Source organism: Gorilla gorilla, chromosome 5 (assembly GCF_029281585.2).
Source record: "Gorilla gorilla gorilla isolate KB3781 chromosome 5, NHGRI_mGorGor1-v2.1_pri, whole genome shotgun sequence".
Classification (NCBI taxonomy): Eukaryota; Metazoa; Chordata; class Mammalia; order Primates; family Hominidae; genus Gorilla; species Gorilla gorilla.
The window spans coordinates 67,866,460-67,885,078 of NC_073229.2; the positions used below are offsets into that span (position 1 = coordinate 67,866,460).

An 18,619-nucleotide genomic window follows, 5' to 3' on the forward strand; every position below is an offset into this window, starting at 1 on the left:
ATATTTTTAAATTAAGGTATACACACTGTTTTTTAGGCATAATGCTATTGCACACTTAATAGATTGAATACCATATAGTGTAAATATAACTAGTACATGCACTGGGAAACAAAAAAAATTGTGTGACTCACCTTATTACAATATTGCTTCATTCCAATATTTGCTTTATTGCAGTGGTTTAGAACTCAACCCACAGTATTTCCAAGATGTGCCTGTATTTGATTTATTGCATAACAAATTTGTCAGTTCCTGGTCTAAAATATCACAATCTACTTCTGGAGTTACTTGTGGTAATGTTTGAATTTTTAAAAAATATATGAAAAAATAATATGTCTTTAAAGACATAAAAATTAAACCAAAAGGCATAATAAAAAGTCTATTTCAGTAAATTAGACAGTATCTGTTTTTGTTCATTTTCTATAATGTAACTGGAAATCCTGTTTGGCAGCAATTCAAGTAAGTAGTGCTACCAGATACATTCCATTTTTCTAGGAGATATCTATTGTAACAATAAATTATTTTAATATGTCCCTACTGGTATAAGGGTATACCACGTATGTGTGTATACCATTGTGTGTTATGACATACTATCTAATAATAATACTGCTAATAATAGTTATATCATTATTAACAAGTTGTCAGTCTTTGTTTGACAAGGATTGTTCTGTCAGGGACAGATGGACAATATTATTCAGCTAACCAATTGCTCTTTCTTTTTGTACCATGTCTAAGACATATAGCATCCTGCGGAGGACTGGGCATTTCTAGTACAGCCAGATACAATTTAACTACCTTCTAGTAATCTGAGCATTGTGTCTCATTAAAAAATATTTCAAAAAATGAGCCACCTGTAGAATTTATAAAGGACATTCCTTTAAAAATGAATATACTTTAAACTGCTCACGTAAATAGTTTCTAACACATATATCAGAATTAGCAAGTTAAGGCTATCCCTGTAATAGTCCACTTTTGACAAAATCACTTGTGAAATAAAAAAAAGAAAAAGAAAAAACTCTACTTGCTGAGTTCCTGCAAAAGATACTGTTTAAATTGTCAGATTGATTTTTTAATCAAAATTCGAAATAATGGAATAAAAATTTAACAGCTTAAATGTCAAAGTTAGTTAATGCATATCTTCAAATTTGCAACTGATTTACTTCTAAGTAAAAACATCCACAAAGTTTAATTGATTTTCCACCTTGTATACTGAGAAATAGTATTTTGTACCTCGAATAATTCACAAGTTTGAATCCTAAGGCATACATATATATGTGTGTGTGTGTATATATATGTGTGTGTGTGTGTGTGTGTATATTTATATATATGCTGTATTTATGCCTAATTATTCTGGCTACAAAGGTCAAAAGGACAAAGTGGCCACAAGTTATAATGGGTTGGAGAATTTGGATGGAATGTGGATCTAAATTACTGTGTTACGTTACCTTGTTGAAATCTTATTGCTAAAATTTTGCACTGCTAGGCAGTAAACCAGAAGAAAAAAAAATAAATTGAGAAAGTGTTAATTTTTAAGCAAGTTTGACAAAGATTGAGTTTCATATGACAAATATTGTCAGCAAGACAGGATTCTGTCAGTGGAAGAAGTTTAAACATTAACAATTTCTGTCAGGCTGTTGACACAATCATGGCAGACATTTCCCAAGATGCCGAGATGACTGCTGGCATTTGTCAACAATCCTGTCATAGTGACAGCAATAAGACCATGTCTGGAAATGTGACAGTTTTGGCTTTGTGCTCCCCTGAGCAATAGCCCAGGTGTTCAGAGAAAGTGTGGGAAAACCCATATTTCTGCATTGTCATTCGAACACAGAAAACACAGGAGGAAAATGAGCTGTCACTCCAATTCCCATGATGCCTTGCTGCTTAGCATAACTCTACAGTGCGGCCCTGGGTCCACTGGTCCATATTCTGACAGATAATTAAGAAAGCAGCAGCTTTTTCTAGACGGCTCTTCCTCATGATTTGCATTTTAGCCAGAGGCGACCAGTTATTAAAAAAACATGATGGAAAGATGGTAAGAAGCCAATTAGATGGATGGATGGCTGACTGACAGCTCTCTGGTATTACGACTCCAGATTTCAGACTACATAGCCTGGCAGTTTTCTTCAAGAACCAACTTTTTTGCAGGTTGGTAAAGCTGTTAAATGTGGGACTATATATAGCACTATATAATTTTTGCAAAGTTGTACATTTTCCTTAAATAAGCATGTATTCTTTTCAATCAGGGTTTGCATTAAACAAGTTTCAACAATTTAATCACAACTTACATCACTAAACTTAGCAATATTAAAATTCTAGACAACTTGTAGGCACATTAGCTGTGCCAGTAGAGAAGTGATTAAAAAGCTGAGAACTACTTTGAGCCAGCAGAGATAAAGTGAGCTAATAATTACAATGCCTGTGCAAATATGCTTTGGAACTTTGAATTGTATATTGTTTGCTTTTAAGCAAATAAAAACATAGACCCTAAATTTCCTCTCCATCTTTAGATCTTGCACACATATATTTGGTTATTATCCCTGTTCAGGGTATAATATATGCTTGTGTGTCTGTTATTTTAGCTAATTTTGAAATTTTAAAAAAATAAACTGTTAGTGTCAAGCTTCCAGTTTGGCCATGATATTCTATAGCTCCTAGCCAATAGGAGTCAACTCTTCACAATATTTTACAATTTGGAAGCTTCACCAATGTTTCCTGTGTACTGCATGCTGTGTGTGTGTGTGTGTTGTGTGTGTGTGTGTGTGTGTGTATATATATATATATATATATACTTGTCAGATATATATATTAATATATATCAGATACACACATATTAATATATATATATCAGACACACACACAACACACACATTGTTAAAAGCAAACAATTTGCTATTAGTTCGGCATGTCTTCATTTGTAGTTTGAAATAAGAAATTTTTCTTTCAAATTGTGAAGATACCTCAGATTTGATTTTAATCTTGAAATATGAAGGGTAGGCAATTATTTCACTATACATTAAAGTTCCAGTAAGGAATATTAACCCAAGGCAAAAACGTGAGCATATTTTCTTACTGTGGGTAATGAATCTTCTACAAACTGAGGATAATCATTAAACTAATGGTAGGTCTGAATGTTTTTAGTTGCTTAAAACTAAACAATATACATTTTAAAGTTCCATGTATATCGCTCAAACTACACTGATATAAAAATCCACAACACACATAAAGAATGAGTGATAACCATTTCTTTTTGTTTTCTTTTTAAACTGTACTAATATTTGTCATTTTGCTCTGTTGAAATTAGACATGCTCAGTATACTAATAACAATTCTAAAAAAATTCTAACTGCACATACTTAAAAAGTTTAAACAATTACTCCTTTAAACAAGTTCAAAGAAGTAATTTTTCTCCCATAGACGTAATATAATACAAGTAGAAATAAAAATCATCCTGAAGATTTTTTAAATGATTTTTAAGGAAATTTGTTTTTTTCAATACCCAAAGCCCTTATACAATTAAAATACTTTTACTATTTAATATTTTACTTCTTTCCTCATTTTCTATTTTAAGGGGAGAAATGCTGAATATAAAGTGTCCCAGTAAAGAAATTCTTTAAATAAGGAAAGTTAAAAAGCTTTGAAACATTCGCCTCTATGGTTGGATATTTATGCTTGGAATCTAGCAGTATTCTTTTTTTAATTTCCTCATGTCTTCTGCTTTCATCAACTCCTCATACTTTGTATTGAAATTTATTTCACTGTTGGATTATCTTATTTATTGCACAATGGCAATACATTATATTTTCACAAGGTCTTGAGGAAGCTGTGGGTTTTTAGAAAAAAATAATTAGAATTGAAATTTGAGGAATTAAGTATTGTATACAGATTTTAAAATAACAACTCCTTGCAAATTTTGTTTTGTTTCAAACTATGCATTAAGAGGCAATTTTTGTTTAAGGGACAATCTGAAGAGCAATATTTATTGAATTGAAATGAGTTCTGAAAATACTCATTTTTAAAGTATCACTATATCACTGTAGGTTAAAGAGACATGTTTCTAAATAAAAAACAAAGTGTGTCACCATCAAAACAAAACTACATCTCACCACAAAACTTATGAGGTTGTGCCTGGAAAATGTAGTAAAATTCACTGGAGCCTATTGCTACCATCATTTTCATATTAAACTTTGCAATTTGAGTGACTGGAATTTGAACTTAAACAGTGAAGGGAAGCATAAAGGCAAGTTTCCTACAAATTGTTTTTCTTCAGTATATCTATATTTCTAACGGAATATTTGGTTAAAGATTTCCTTTCCTAGTTTCAAAAGAGAATTATTTTTGAGACACATTATGAAAATGGCTAATATTCTCTTCAGTGCATTTTATACTGCAAATTAAAAACTTAAGTAAAAAACATTTAAGATGTGAATGTTAAAAAATGAAGGAAAAGTTCATTTTCCTGAGGTTTTTTTTCTAGATAGTTTATAGAAATATAGCCTCACTTTATAATCCTATAAAAATCAAATTCTTCGTTCAATATTTATAGGCACTTTCCATAAGTAATGTAACAATTGACCTCAAACATCTTTTAATAACTTTTAAACCATGTCATCAAAGAATAATATTGTTTAAGGAACATTTAAAAATCATGTCATTAAGGAATAATGTTGTTTATGTTGAATTGCTCTTTAGCACCTCATACACTTTTCTAACTTTGTAAACACCCAAATGACCCTGCAAACCACCAGTCATAACACACTGGTGAAATATTTGCCTCCTTTACTTATTGGATATAGAGCAGTTTCCAGGAGCCAAGGGATTACATAAAATCTGCTCACTTTCGCTGACTTGGAATGAAGTCTGGCAGTTCATTTACATGTTATTTTGAGAGAGAGAAAAAAAGAGAGAGCAGAGAGTATTCAAGAGACAGAGACACTGAGAGAAAAAGAAATCAGCAACATTTCTTTGTTATACTATGTTCATAAATTGTGCAGAATTTCATTTAAATGAATAGTTTGAATTATGTAAGAAATTCAACCAATAACAAGGCATAGATACAGAAACCACAAGCTTCCTAAAGGCTGCAAATGTGTATTGATCCCAATAGTCAAACAAATCTTTCTCTCTTTCTCCCTACCCTCTGAGAGTCACTCTTAAATTTCATTTTAAGCACATTACTGCCTGTCTTGTGTAACAGCTATCTGTAAGCTTTTTAAAGGCAGGGCCTGAAGATGACTTGTCTTTTTTTTTTTTTTTTTTTTTTTTTTTTTTTTTTTTTTGCTGCACTAACAATATCAACTTATAATAGAGTCTCAAAATTGATTGAATTTAATGTAGACCTTCACCTGGCTTTGCAGCCGTTGGTTCTCATACCTGAGGCAGGTTAACAACCCAATTTACTAGTTAGTTCTGTGGGCCCAATTTGTGACTCAGCCAGTCAGTTTTGCTATATTTCTCAAGCACAAGCCGAGCAAAGTTGAAGCACAGGCCTTGGTTGCCAGATTGGACAAGCAATGATGCTCAAGACTGAAGGAGCAATCCATGTTCTAGTCATCATCATCACATCATTCGATCACTGTAATCTATCATCTGTGTAAGGCTGACCATTGTTAAGCATCTATGCTATAGAGAATAGTTCTTATACCTATGACTTGTTTACTAGTTAATTGGTTAGTTTCAAGGCAATAGTGACTTCCATAAGGAAAACTATCCTGTGTCTGTAGATAAACATGGTAGAATATTGGTGATTTCTTCTCATTTAACCCAATTTTATTGAGTTGATCCTTCAAACATCCTTGAGAAGTAAATGTTTTAATCCTCATTTTGCGTATTTGATATACAAGGAGTTACGTGACTTTCTGTAGGTCTGATATCTAGTGAGTGGCAAAATAAAATTTGAACTGAAAGCTTTCTGATTTTCAAACTTCTCCTCCTTTCATTGTGCCTGACTTTCTTAAAAAATAATTAATATCATAATTGTTAGCATAAAAATAGGTTCCAGTTTTATTGTATGCATTTCTGGAGAAAAAAACTTACGAATAAGAAATTAGTAGTGTTGTGTACCTTTGTACATGAGTAGCAACTTTATTTATTTTAATTATGTTATTCTCATGTTCTCAATACAAAACAAAAATTTTTTTATCATCTGCAGAGTTTTGACTTGCTAAATAGGTAAAAATATTTGGACACTAATCTTGTTTATAAATTTAATTTAGGGAGGTAGAAGAATAAACGTAAGAGAATAAACTCATAAAGTCTGTACCTTTCTGGATCTCAGAGTCTGTTAGAAAAAAACACAAATAATTCTAATACAATTATAATGTCTTCGTGCTCAGTCTTGTTAAGTGATTACACTGACCAGGATAGGAAAGAGAACACTTCAGTTAAGAAGAACAGCATGAGCCTGAAATATGAGTGAGAGTGCCAAATTATCACAAGCATCTAGAGCATAGGGTGAATGCTATGAGGGAGGCTTGTGGGGGGATGACTATGTTGAGAAATAATCCTGGAAAATCAGGCTGGGACAAAATAAAGGAGTCGCTTTCTTACCAGACTAAGAAGCTTACACTTACTTCTAATGGAAATTCATCTCCGAGTCTCACTAAGATGTGATCAGATTTGTGAACTGGGATAATTTTAAAAGCAAAATGGAGCAGGGATGGAAAGTAAAAAGTTTGGTGACAGACAGACCAGTGTGGGGACTGCTTCAGTGACAGGAATGATGAGTAACTGAGCTAAGACTGTCACAGTGAAGTATAAAGATGAAGGTTTTATTATGGCCAGCCCCAGTTGGTAGCATATCAAAAACACCTCAATTCTTTGCAATTTCCTGTAGTTTTCTAACACTGGTAACAGCTTTACTTTCATTAGATTTAGGCTGTAAATCTGCTGGTAATTGCCCAATTCGATTGTTAAGCATAGTTCTCTGTCACCAGTGAAGAGCTGGAGCAGAAGTAGAAAATGTTTAAGTATTTTCTTCCTCTAGGGAAACAGTTCATTATATTAATATTAATTTTTTTCTATTTTTATTTTTTCAACAGAAGGTCATACATATGCTATTTGAGAGTTCACAGCTAGCCCCTCACTAGTCAAATTGTGGGTGTTATTGCCAGACTGCGGAGATGCACAAGAATTGACTTGAGAAGCAAGGAGATTATTCATGCTCCTGCACACTCTGTTATCTCTGGGAGCTCTTAATCAATGCAGGGTGAGAGCCAGTTAGCGTGACTGAGGTTAGGGTAAACGGGCTGTTCAGGGAAAGATAAATTAAAATGTGATTATTATTCAAATTGGAATATAGAGAACATAATCCAAGATGGAAGAGAAGGAGAATAATAGAGATAAATAAAAATTTACCTACTGAATCACTTGCTCTATTGAATCTAGTCCTTGAAATTCCAAAGACATTATAATATGCTTTGACTAAAGGGAATGATTAGGGAGATTTATACTCTATCTTTATTGGCTCCTGCAGATATGCTGAAATATAAATTCTCACATGCTGGAAATGTCTACTAAATATACCTTGATATACAAATTAAATTCTCCTATGGAAAATTGTACTGTACTCAAAAACCTATATACAAATAAAAAAACTAAATTCTAAATAACAGTTGATCGTTCCGTGATTATGAAGAAAATAGATAGCGGGCCAAAATTCTAGTCATAAACACCAGAATTTAGGTTACAACTATGGAGCTCATTAGGGCTTTAATAATGTAATTTACCTAAAAGATTTTGAAAATACTTTGTTAATATTTAAAAGCATGATTTCCTTATTTAATAATAATTTATTCTACAGCTAATTTGAAAAAGTGTTAGTCATAAATGTGTTTACTTTGTTTTGTTCTTGAAGATATTGCTGCTTATGTAAAAGACCAGTGACTTAAATTCATGTATGTCTTAGTTGTATGAACCATTTTACTTTATTTTTCTTAGATTGTGCCTATAAACTTCTATATCTTGGTGAGCTTCTCTTTTTCCTAAAAATGTTACCTACCATGTGTTTTTGTTCCATATTTTCATCATATAGGTTGACCTTTTCCTTCACAATCTAGTTTCTAGATAGTTATGTTCACTACTGAGATTTCAGCTGTCTCTGGCATATGGCCTTAATGTTCGATAACTTATAATCAGCAATTACTAGAACTGATAACAGACCATGGAAATTCAGATAAATCTTGGGGAATTATTTTTAAAAATACCTTGACATTCTCTCTCTGGATAGATGCATTCACATACATTGCTTTAGCTTCTTTTCACTTACAGATATCCGGGTCAGAGCAGATAAAATTCAAGCCGCCATGAACATGCTGTGCTTTGCTGTGCTTCAGGGGAGAACTTCTAAAGCACCTTTATTCAGAACAGCAAAATACCTGTGGTTTAGGCTCATCAACCATTGTCTGTCTTTCTGCTCTTCTCTATCTAGAGATAGTAGAGGAAGCTAGGCTGCCACATAAACACTTCAACTTCAGGGAAATTGGAAGCTACGAAGTACTTCAAGCATTACAAATTCCCCCCTTCTGTCTTGTTTTTCTATCTCCCTTCTTTTTTCCCTCCTTTATTGTCATCTGTCTTCAAATTTAAATCTTGAAAATTAGGGAATATTTACATTGATAGAAGTCTTTGAAAATATCATTTTTATTATTAAGAAGCAAAATATAATTTTGTACCTTTCAGTCAATATGAAATGGCCAATTATGTTTAATTTTACAAAGTGAATAAACCGTATATAAAAAATGTGAACTGTGAAAGGAGCATGACATTTATCATTCATTTTTTGCAATGCTTTAATTTAAAAGTAAAAGTATTGCTGTAAAATATGTGGTCTTTCAAAATGATGAATTAATTCACTTGACATTTTTGGTGTTGTTTGAAATTACTTTCAGGTGATGCTGTGATATTAACTACTACATCTTCTTTGATATATAACACAAGAGATCTTGAACTTATTTTCATGATACCTAGACAGACCCCTTTCTGTTCATGATGGCTAAAATACCAAGTTTTTTTCCACAGATCATTTAATTTTTTATATCATGAGTATATTACAATATTGCAGTATTCATCAAACTTGAATAAAATTTTTACCCATTAAAAAATAACTAATTCTCAAAGATGTTCAATTTTAACAAGAATCATTTTATTTTAATTAAATATGTGTAAACATAAAATTGGTACAAATTGTTTATGATGGATACTATTATACAACTCTGAAAGCCAAATAAATTTGTATGTTAAATGCAAGTGAATTTACAAATGAAAAAATAGAAACAAGAAAATTTATTTTATATGACTGAAGAAGTCACTTTTCTGCAAAACAATTGCTGCCAGCAATGTGAATATAACACAGCTATCACACAAGACCATGCACTGAATCCTATGTGATAATGCAATTCTCCCACTACTTTCTTTCCATTTACATAAAAGCAACAATAACAACCAGAACTTCTAGTTCTTATCATGTGTCTTAATGTTATTTCTCCTTCATTTATTGTGAGAAATTATTTGCATATTAAATGCTTTCTGTTCTATGCTTTTCTCATTAGCCCAAGGTCATTGATAAAGTATTCTTTTCCTCTTTGTGACCGTAAGCACAAATGAAAATACGGATACTGAAATTGCATGGCACTAGCATATCATGAAGGGGCCATTAAAATGATCAAAAATGTAAACATTTTCTAGATTATCATTTTAAAACCTAAAACCCCCCAAAATATAAAATTTTGTTTAGATTATGGATAGCTCCTGAGACACATTATTTGAACCTCAGAGACATGTTTACTCTTGAGAAATACTAGAGAGAGTTGACTGGTAGTAGGTTGATCATCATAAAATCATTCCTTTTCTAATGTCCATATTTTTTCTTCGAAATGTTTATGAGATAAGGCACAAAATAAGAAACTTAACCAAAATTTTAGTTTAAGAAGGACAATATTAAATGTTAAAATCCATGATTTTTGTAAATCTTCGTAATTCTGCTATACAGACTGAATTCTGTACTTTTAAGTTGACTTGAAAGAAAAGTCAAAGACTTAAATAATTAAGTTATCTCATGCATTCAATTAGCACACTCAATAACAAAAAATTGCACTCAATAACAAAAGAGGCATTCATTGATAAGTACAAACTTTTGGGAAGCCCAGAATAAATATGAGTTAAACTGGGTTTCCTAAACCTATTCTATTAATGTCTCAGCACAGGACCATAAGAATTCATCTTCTAAATGAGCACTGGACCACACCCACCTCCAACACAGGGTGGACTTCCTTTGAGTTAATGTTGTGATGCAGTTGGTAAAAGGATGAATGTGGGCTTAATTGGCTTTTCTAGATAGAGCACATTCCCAATCTGATCAGACAAGGTTCCTAGCTGTTACTGCTCAGGACCTTTGCATTGGCTTTTCCTTTTGTGTGGAATGCTCTTCTGCCAAATATCGAGTATCCCCTAAAATGTTGTTTTCTCAATTATCAGCTCCTAAGAGATGCTTCCCTGAATTTCCTATGTAAAATAACACTGCCTTTATTACTTCTCTTTATTTATCTATTAGAGTCTGAAGATACAACAATACAGTCTCAACCGACCTTGAAGAGTCTTTTGGGAAAACAACTTCTTAAATATATAAAGTCAGTATACAAGCAGTACTCATATGACAAGATAAAGGCATCTTTAGGGTACTTTAGGAACTCAGAGCAAGAACCCATTGTGAAGGTTTGAAAAATATTTTCTGAGAGAGATGGTGTTTGATCTGGATCATAAGGAATGGGTCATAGTCAAAGAACTAAAGTAAGAAGGGGTTTCAAGTCAGAATAAATACGAATGAATGAATGTATAGATTTGTAACACAGCCTGAGGAAATTACACTGATTGGAAAAGCACAAAATTAGAAGGTAAGAAAGTTGGGAAATTACATTTCTGGATAGGTTTGAAAATACACGTGTAGATATGTTCCCCTTTTTTGGCTGTTGTCCAAACCCATAGCCCTTGCAAAAGCGGCACTCATCAGGGACCATTTTAAATTATCATGTAACTTTCATCTTCCCAGAATTAGCTAGAAACAACTGATTGAATCAGGAGGCACCAAGGAGCTGTCTCATTAGATAATGATTGACCAATCAGATTCTCATTCTCAGCAATTCAAACTGTAAGGTCTAGAAAGAGGTCAAAATTCATTTAGTGGCAGAGTTTGAATGTAGGTGATGGTAAACCAAAGCCATTTACAAGCAGGCACCAAGGAGGGAATAACTTATGAGTCATAAAGGAGAATGGCAAGCAGTCATAAGAAGACAGAAGAAAAATAAGACAAGGCAGAGGGAGGCAAATGGGAAGAGAGAAAGATATCAGTTTCCAATTTTCAATTTCTCACATCCAGTCTCTTAAGTTCTAGCTAATCTTTGCTTCTTGACCACAGATACTCATTAGACTATAAGTTACCTTTTTCAAAGGGTATTTAATAAATGGCACTCCTTCTGTCACAGTTTTTATTGGATCCAAAGATGGTAGGTAGCAACCAGTGCCACAATCCAAAGCTGGGGAGAGCCTGGACTTTCAAAGAGGTATTCAAAATCTGATTTTAGTCCTTAGCACCTCACATACTGTGAGTGTGTTGAAGTTGAAGAGAGGATTTTTTTTGAGAAAGAGAGAGGATTATCAACGTATTGGAAGGTCTTTCTCTCCATGGAATAAGGATGGGACATGCCTCCTCCTCAACTAAAGTTTAGTGGAGTTTCAAATACCTTACTAGAAGAGCTTGATTTGTGTCCTCTTCGCCTGATGAACACAACCACCTGGTGTAAGAGTCATGTCTAAAAATTCTACAAATGAAAGTTATGAATGGAGCTGCCTTTGGTTGGTGAATAAAGAGGCCTCAAATGTCAAGTAGCTGTTCTTTCACCTAATGTTGGTCCAGAGTACATGTCTGTCAGAGCCTATTTTGGAAACTGTGCTAAGGTGTAGGTCTCAGGCGTAGATGTAGCACCATTGAAGAGAGATCATTCAGCACCTGAGGTGGTGCTGAAGTCCCAACAGAAAGAGGGTGAGTGATGAAAATTCTCAGGACCTAAAGGAGGACCCACACGCAGGTGAAGAGAGTCCTTACCAGTTGTCAGAAGGCTATTATGCATAAGTCTCTGTGGAGTTATAAGGCAATTAGGAGATAGGTGATCAATTTTAAATAATTGCAATAGTCAGATCAAAGAAATAAGACATGACATCTGGGTCAGCTGAGTAAGATTTTTTTCTGTTTCTTATCCCTTCTCTCTTTCCAGCTCAAACCCTGGAGGGGTCAGAGGACTAACTGGGGCCAACAGCCATTAGCGAGATACCAAGAAGCACAAGCAAAGAAAGAAGGTAGATAACTCATTTTCTTCAACATGGTCCCCAGAATGAAAGAAGTTCAAAGTTTTGGCTTTTACTCAGGATTAGGTTTTTCAGTTACTAAAATGAAGCTGTTATTGGGACTAAAAATTAACATTTGTTTTCTGCAACAGCAAAAAAGCTATAGATAGTAGTTAAAATTGTCTGAGATTCTTTGGTCAGGTTCCTAGAAGCAGAGCTTAAGACAAGATTCTTGTTTAAGTGATTTTTGATGATATCTCTCAGAAGAAAGTGATTGGGGAAAATGGAATGGGGAAGCAAAAAGCTAAGCAGAGAGTGATCTCTGCTGGAGAGCAAATTCAGTCTTCAGTCTGGTTCCACAGAGAAATTCTGGAGCAAATCACAGCACAGCATTGGACCCACCTCCACCCACTGGTTGAATCCTATGGGGAGGTGGGCAGGGTGGGGGTGGGAGGTTTGCCATGCATGGCATGCTGGGGTTAAGTGGCAGGTCTGTACGGGCACTGACAGAACCCAATATATGGGAATAGTGATGAGGAAGAATTTGTCTCACAGAATAAATTTGAATATGGAAAAAAGTAAAACTGCATTCTGATCGAAGCTAACGAGCCTCATCCATGCAGTAACCATTTCAGTCACAATTACTTATCCTTAATTTATCTAATGTTGTAAGTTTCTATTCTTTAAAATCAAGGAAGATTGTCTGGACCAAAATTGGAATATTATATAAGGATCTTTCTATCTCCAGCAAATGGGTCTAGGGAAATCAGAAGATATTCTGTGCATATTGGTGCCACAAGTGAAAAGATGAATATAGATTAGAGTCACCTCCTATTGTCAAGCTCACTGTTTCTATAATCATAGTAATGAATTTGATATCTCAAAACTGATTTTTTTAATTAGGAGAAGGACTAATCTAAGATTCACATGTTTGCCTTACAGATTTCATATTTGTAAGCAATGAAAGAAGCAAAATATTTCAGAGATTATGATATGCTATCCTTCCACATCAAATTCACATTCCACAAATTTCAAGTTCCTATGAACCTTGAATGATAGGATTCAATTGAGCCACTCTCTTGGGTAAAACCCCTATCTTCTACAATTCACTCAGAGAGGTCATATTCTGGCTTAAATTTCAAAACATGTGGCATTTGCTATTTTTCCCTAGTCTGGAAAAGAGAGCTCCTCGAGGTTAACAAATATTTATAAAGTGTTTTATCTGTTAAGAGATTCTGCCTTAAACTAGGTACTGGGCTCCCCTTATAGAGACTTGTCATGATGTCCAGTGCCCCAACAGAAACATGTTTGTTTGTTTGTTTGTCTGTTTGTTTCATTTTACCATGAAAAGTCAGGCTACTCACAATTCCCAAGCCACAATAATGTGTTATGAGAAGATAAATGAGAGTGATGAGAGACCCTGTATTTTGTCTTGGTTGCTAACACTATTGCAGGTGCTTTGTTGAACAAAGCTCTTAAGACAAAGCCATAGCACCAGTAGTAAGCACAAGAGTCTGATACAAAGGTCAGGAATAGTCTGACTGTGGGACACAGGCCAGAGAGTGATTATTTTAGGCAGGAGGGCTCGTGCTACAGTTTCTTTTCACACTTTTATACAAACACTGGTGAGGGTACCAGAGCTTACATAGACAGTCTGAGTTCGAAATAAAAGTCATCCTGTTAAGAATATTTGGGCTCCAGCCTGGATCACAGAGAGTCTTCAGAGTGGCAAAAGAGGATCACACACAAATCTTAATTGGATGACCCGACTGAACAAGAAGAAATCCAGAGTTCTAAGAGCTCAGAGAAATAAGAAGGAAAAAGACCAAGGAGGCATTGAAATATGAAGATAAAATCAATACAGAATTGCCTAGGAAATCAATAAGAAGGATAAAGGACATGCAGAGGATGTGAAATATGTGTTCTGTCTCCTGTACAAGTGAGAAATCTGGCAGCATGTTTTGAACATGCTGCAATCCTGTAATTAAAGCTCAAGGGAGAACTGCAAAAGCCTCCCTTGATTATTATCAAGTGAAAAGATGTCCTGGTAATAAGTGACTCCTTGTCAGGAAAACAGTTTCATAGGCAAATCTGAAGTTAAATATGAACTCACGTACATAATCAGAAAATAGATTGATAATTGTGTCAGTGTGTTTATGGTAGAGACTGGAGTTTCATTTTAGAACCGTAACTGAGCAGCAGCATCCATCTTTCAACAGGCCAAAGTTACTAGCTCATACCATTACCACAATCCTGATAATCACAGCCTTGTCTCAAGGTATGCTTCAAAGTAACAGATTATCCCCTCTCAAATGTCCAGGTTTTCTGTCAAAGGACAGAAAGTCCCCAAGAGTCAGTCTCATAGTTAGATGCATTTATGAAAAGCTAAAGATAGGTGTTTATACTTTCACATAGCAGATACGAATAAAGCAATTAGAAGAAAAGCTTGGAAAAACCCTCAAAAAACAAACAAAATATCTTGGTGCTATGGAAGGAAAATACATACGATAATTCAAAATAGTAATGCCAAGAATCATGTTTGATCATGTGAGAAGAATATTGGGAGACCATTTGCTTAAGAAATGTTATAGTATTTTTATTATTCTTTCCTCACCTAAGCAGAGGTGAAGTATTTTACAAGTCCAAGGGAGATCATACATACCATAATCTTTGTGAAAGTCATTTTATCTCAAATTGTTCCCAGAGGTTTGTTTCACAAAGCCTACAATATAAGAAACGTTCCATTCCAGGATTTGTTCAATATGTACACTTAATTATAATTAAGTTGTTTTGAACATAGGACTATGAAAAATATAACAAGTTTTCTCATTTTTAAAAATAAAACAATCAGAACTTGTAGATTGAAATGATACTTCTCTCCTTCAGAGGTCTTTCAAAGGCAATTCATAATTTTTTAAACAATGCTACTGCTATTCCTGTTATTTTTGCATATCCTCAAATTGCCAATATTTTCCAAAGGGGATATTTTTAAAGCTGATGACAAGCAAGAATTATTTGAGCAAAATTTTTATGTGTTGTAGATTCTAGAAAATGGCAGCAGAGGCATAACCTATTTAACTCAACCAATTCTCATGTAAAAACAGAGAACTAATTAACAAAGTCCAAAACACGCAACAGGATTTACAACAAAACAAAGGTAACAAAATATCTCCAAATGTGCCAAAGACACAAGTGCAGAGGAGAGAAAGTATGAACAGCCACAAGACCTTTATGATATCAGTGTCTGTGCTGAAGGAAGCACAGAAGGAACAGGCATCTGAGGATGCTAGAAAAGGAGAATCCTAAAGTAGACAATAGATATTTCCTGGATAATATGGAGGGCTACTGTGGAGATGTAGTCTGAAACTGAAGGAGATTTTTGTTTTCTCCAATAGTGGGTGAATGCAAGGGGACCCATGGTAGGAAGGTCTGAAGGTGGCTGGAGCAATGTGGCCACTGTGAGCTTTAGATGTAAAGTAGCCAAAACAAGGTTCTGAATGGAAGAGCAACTGCTGAGTGTCATCAAAATTGACTGGATCAATAACGATTAAAGAAAGAGAAGGTGCACATGAGTGTGGGGAAGATAAACAACCAGAATACATCAAAGAGCACTGGGCCATAATTTTGAGCATTACCTAAAAGCAACAGAAAAGAAGCTCTGTGAGGTTAACAAAGATTACCTGAAACCCGTTTTCTTCTAGTTTTCTAATTTCAATAAAATAATGATAATAAAAGTGAGCAGCAAGAAAGCATTAAGATCAAATGCATTTCCTAGCTATAAGATATAAAAAATAACACTAAAAAGCAGAATAGCATTTCTATAAATGATACGAGCACATTAGAAATACATGTCCATAAATACTCAGAAAACATTCAATAATATGGTGATCAAACTTAGGAAAAATTAGAAATTAAAAAAAATTCCAAAACAATGACTAAATTAGAAAGATAACAAATGTGGCTAAACCTAACAGGTAATGCCTAAAGGAAATACAATAGGAAAATAAGAAAAATTTTCAAATAATAAAATAAACACATTTTGGAAAAAATGACACATATTAAACACAGGCAAATAATATCCAACATACAGGAAGTGGGAATTCCTGAAAAAGAAAACCAAGCACAGAAAGAACCAATGCTAGAACATACAATCTAAGGACAGTTTGCCGAAGAAAACAAACAAAATGGAAAAGAAAGAAACCTCATATTGAAGAGAACACTACACTGCAAAAAATGCCATGCTAAAGTGATCAACACTGAGACCCATTCTAATAAAATTGTTGCATTTTAAAGAAAGGAGAGAAATTCCTTTGGATATCTTTATACCAAAAAGAAGAATAGTACAAATAAAGGGAACAAAAAAAATAGATTATCATCAGGTCTTTGTGGGGCTGTGGTGCTTTAGGCAATATATATATATATATATATATATATATATAAAATGTGCATATATATATGCAGTAATATATTTGAGTTACTAAAGGAAAGGAAATGCAACAAGAATTTTACATCTAACAAATCTGTCCTTGAAGCACAAAGGGCACAAACTGCTATCTACATGTAAGGATTCAATGAATGAGATTCATGTTCCTCAGGCTGTACTAGAAAACAAGTGTTAGACAAACAACAGAACTAGAGGGACACTGATAGAAGGACTGGGGTTAGCATTCAATATGTAGCTACTTACAAAATGAGACCAAATGAAGGATTAGAAATTTGAGAGAATATTATGTCATCACCATATGCTCTGATAAAGAAGAAATGGTACAAAAGTAAACATGAGGAGAGCAGGGAGGGGAGGGCATTAGTAAAAAATGTACAAAACTCTTTTTGGCAATTGTATGGAAGATGATAGTATTACTATAATTATTCTTAGGTTGTTCCATACGTAATGTGAAATAAAGAAAATTAGTAATTATGGAATATTCTATCATCACCTGTGTCTTTGAAAACCAGGATTCCTTATATGAAATAAAAGATATAATATGGATTCTGAATTTTAATTGAAAATATCAATATGAATGTATGACATATTTTATCTTTAAACACCTCACAATTCTTTTCATTGGAAAGGCCTAGAAATAATCATCCATCCAATTATGCAGAGGGCATTGAGCATTACTCATAGCTAGACAGTGGTCTCAAAATACCTTTTCCCACCAAGATAAATTAGAGTTTCTAGACAAATAACTGATTCCAGATTTTACATGGGAAATATATAAGATCTGACATACCAGATAGCAAGGAACCCCTTGAAGACTATTATGACACATTGAAAGAACCCAAGAGCCAACTTGAAAAGGCTTCCATTGCTCAAATGTGGGTCAATTTAAACTTCAACAAGAATACTCATTGCAATAAATTGCAATCTATAAGGTATGTTTATATCCATGAATGCAAAATGTTATTATTTTTAAGAATAGTCACCTTCAGAAGTTGATTCAGAGATCAATTTGTTTTCTTGAGAATTTGTAAATCAAGTTAAGGAATCAAGCATTTTTCTTGTCTTTCCAATAGGAATTGAAACACTGGGTAACCAAACAATAATTTAAGGGAAGAATGTCTTTAATAAAGAGTCCTAGCCTAATAAGTGAAAATGAAAATAAAGGATATGACAAAATATCACAATTGTGCAGGCCTCAGTGATTAATAGCTATAGGCAATAAACTGATGAAGAGCTGAAACATTACATAAAGAGAGAAAACCACGCAATTTATGCCTCCTGATAATACACTACATGTATGGTCTTGCCAAAGGGATCAAACCTGAATTTGATCAAACCTCTAGATTCCAATCTGCAGAAAATACAGAAGATAAGACGGATATGCTGATTTTCACCATTAAGTGTTGACAACTGGCAAAATGCAGGGTATGGGAAACTACATATCAGACGGCCAATGTTGTATGATGGATAAATTGTAATAAAAATAGAGGGATAAGGGGAAAATCCATAGAATTCAAAAATACTGAAAAGACATATTGGATTTCAGAATGAGTAAGAATAAACTATAGTTCGAGAGCTAGCATCAAAGTATGCACATTTTCAGGATAAATATAAAGAGACACAAGAAATGAATCTATGAAAGTCAGGAAAATAGTTTAATTTAGGGAAGGACTAGGTTCTAATTATCATTGGGAGTGCAAATAGGCTTTTGGAGTGGCTGGAAAAGTATTACTTCTTGATCTGAGTGTTTGCTGCAAGAGTGCATATCTTAAAATAGGTTATACATAAGATGCATGTTTTTATTATATAATACATATTGTATCTATAATATATAATAATTAGC

At 33.8% G+C, this 18,619-nt stretch overlaps 1 long non-coding RNA gene across 1 annotated transcript in view; it reads left to right on the top strand.

Annotated features, from left to right (window-relative positions):
- Window positions 1-1,949: 1,949 nt before the first annotated feature.
- LOC109027212 (uncharacterized) overlaps window positions 1,950-18,619 on the top strand; it is a 95,959-nt gene continuing 79,289 nt past the window's right edge. Inside the window, exons 1-2 of the long non-coding RNA XR_002006318.2 lie at window positions 1,950-2,145; window positions 12,263-12,344. This is a non-coding gene — a long non-coding RNA (uncharacterized lncRNA). The remainder of the gene's footprint in view (window positions 2,146-12,262; window positions 12,345-18,619) is intronic.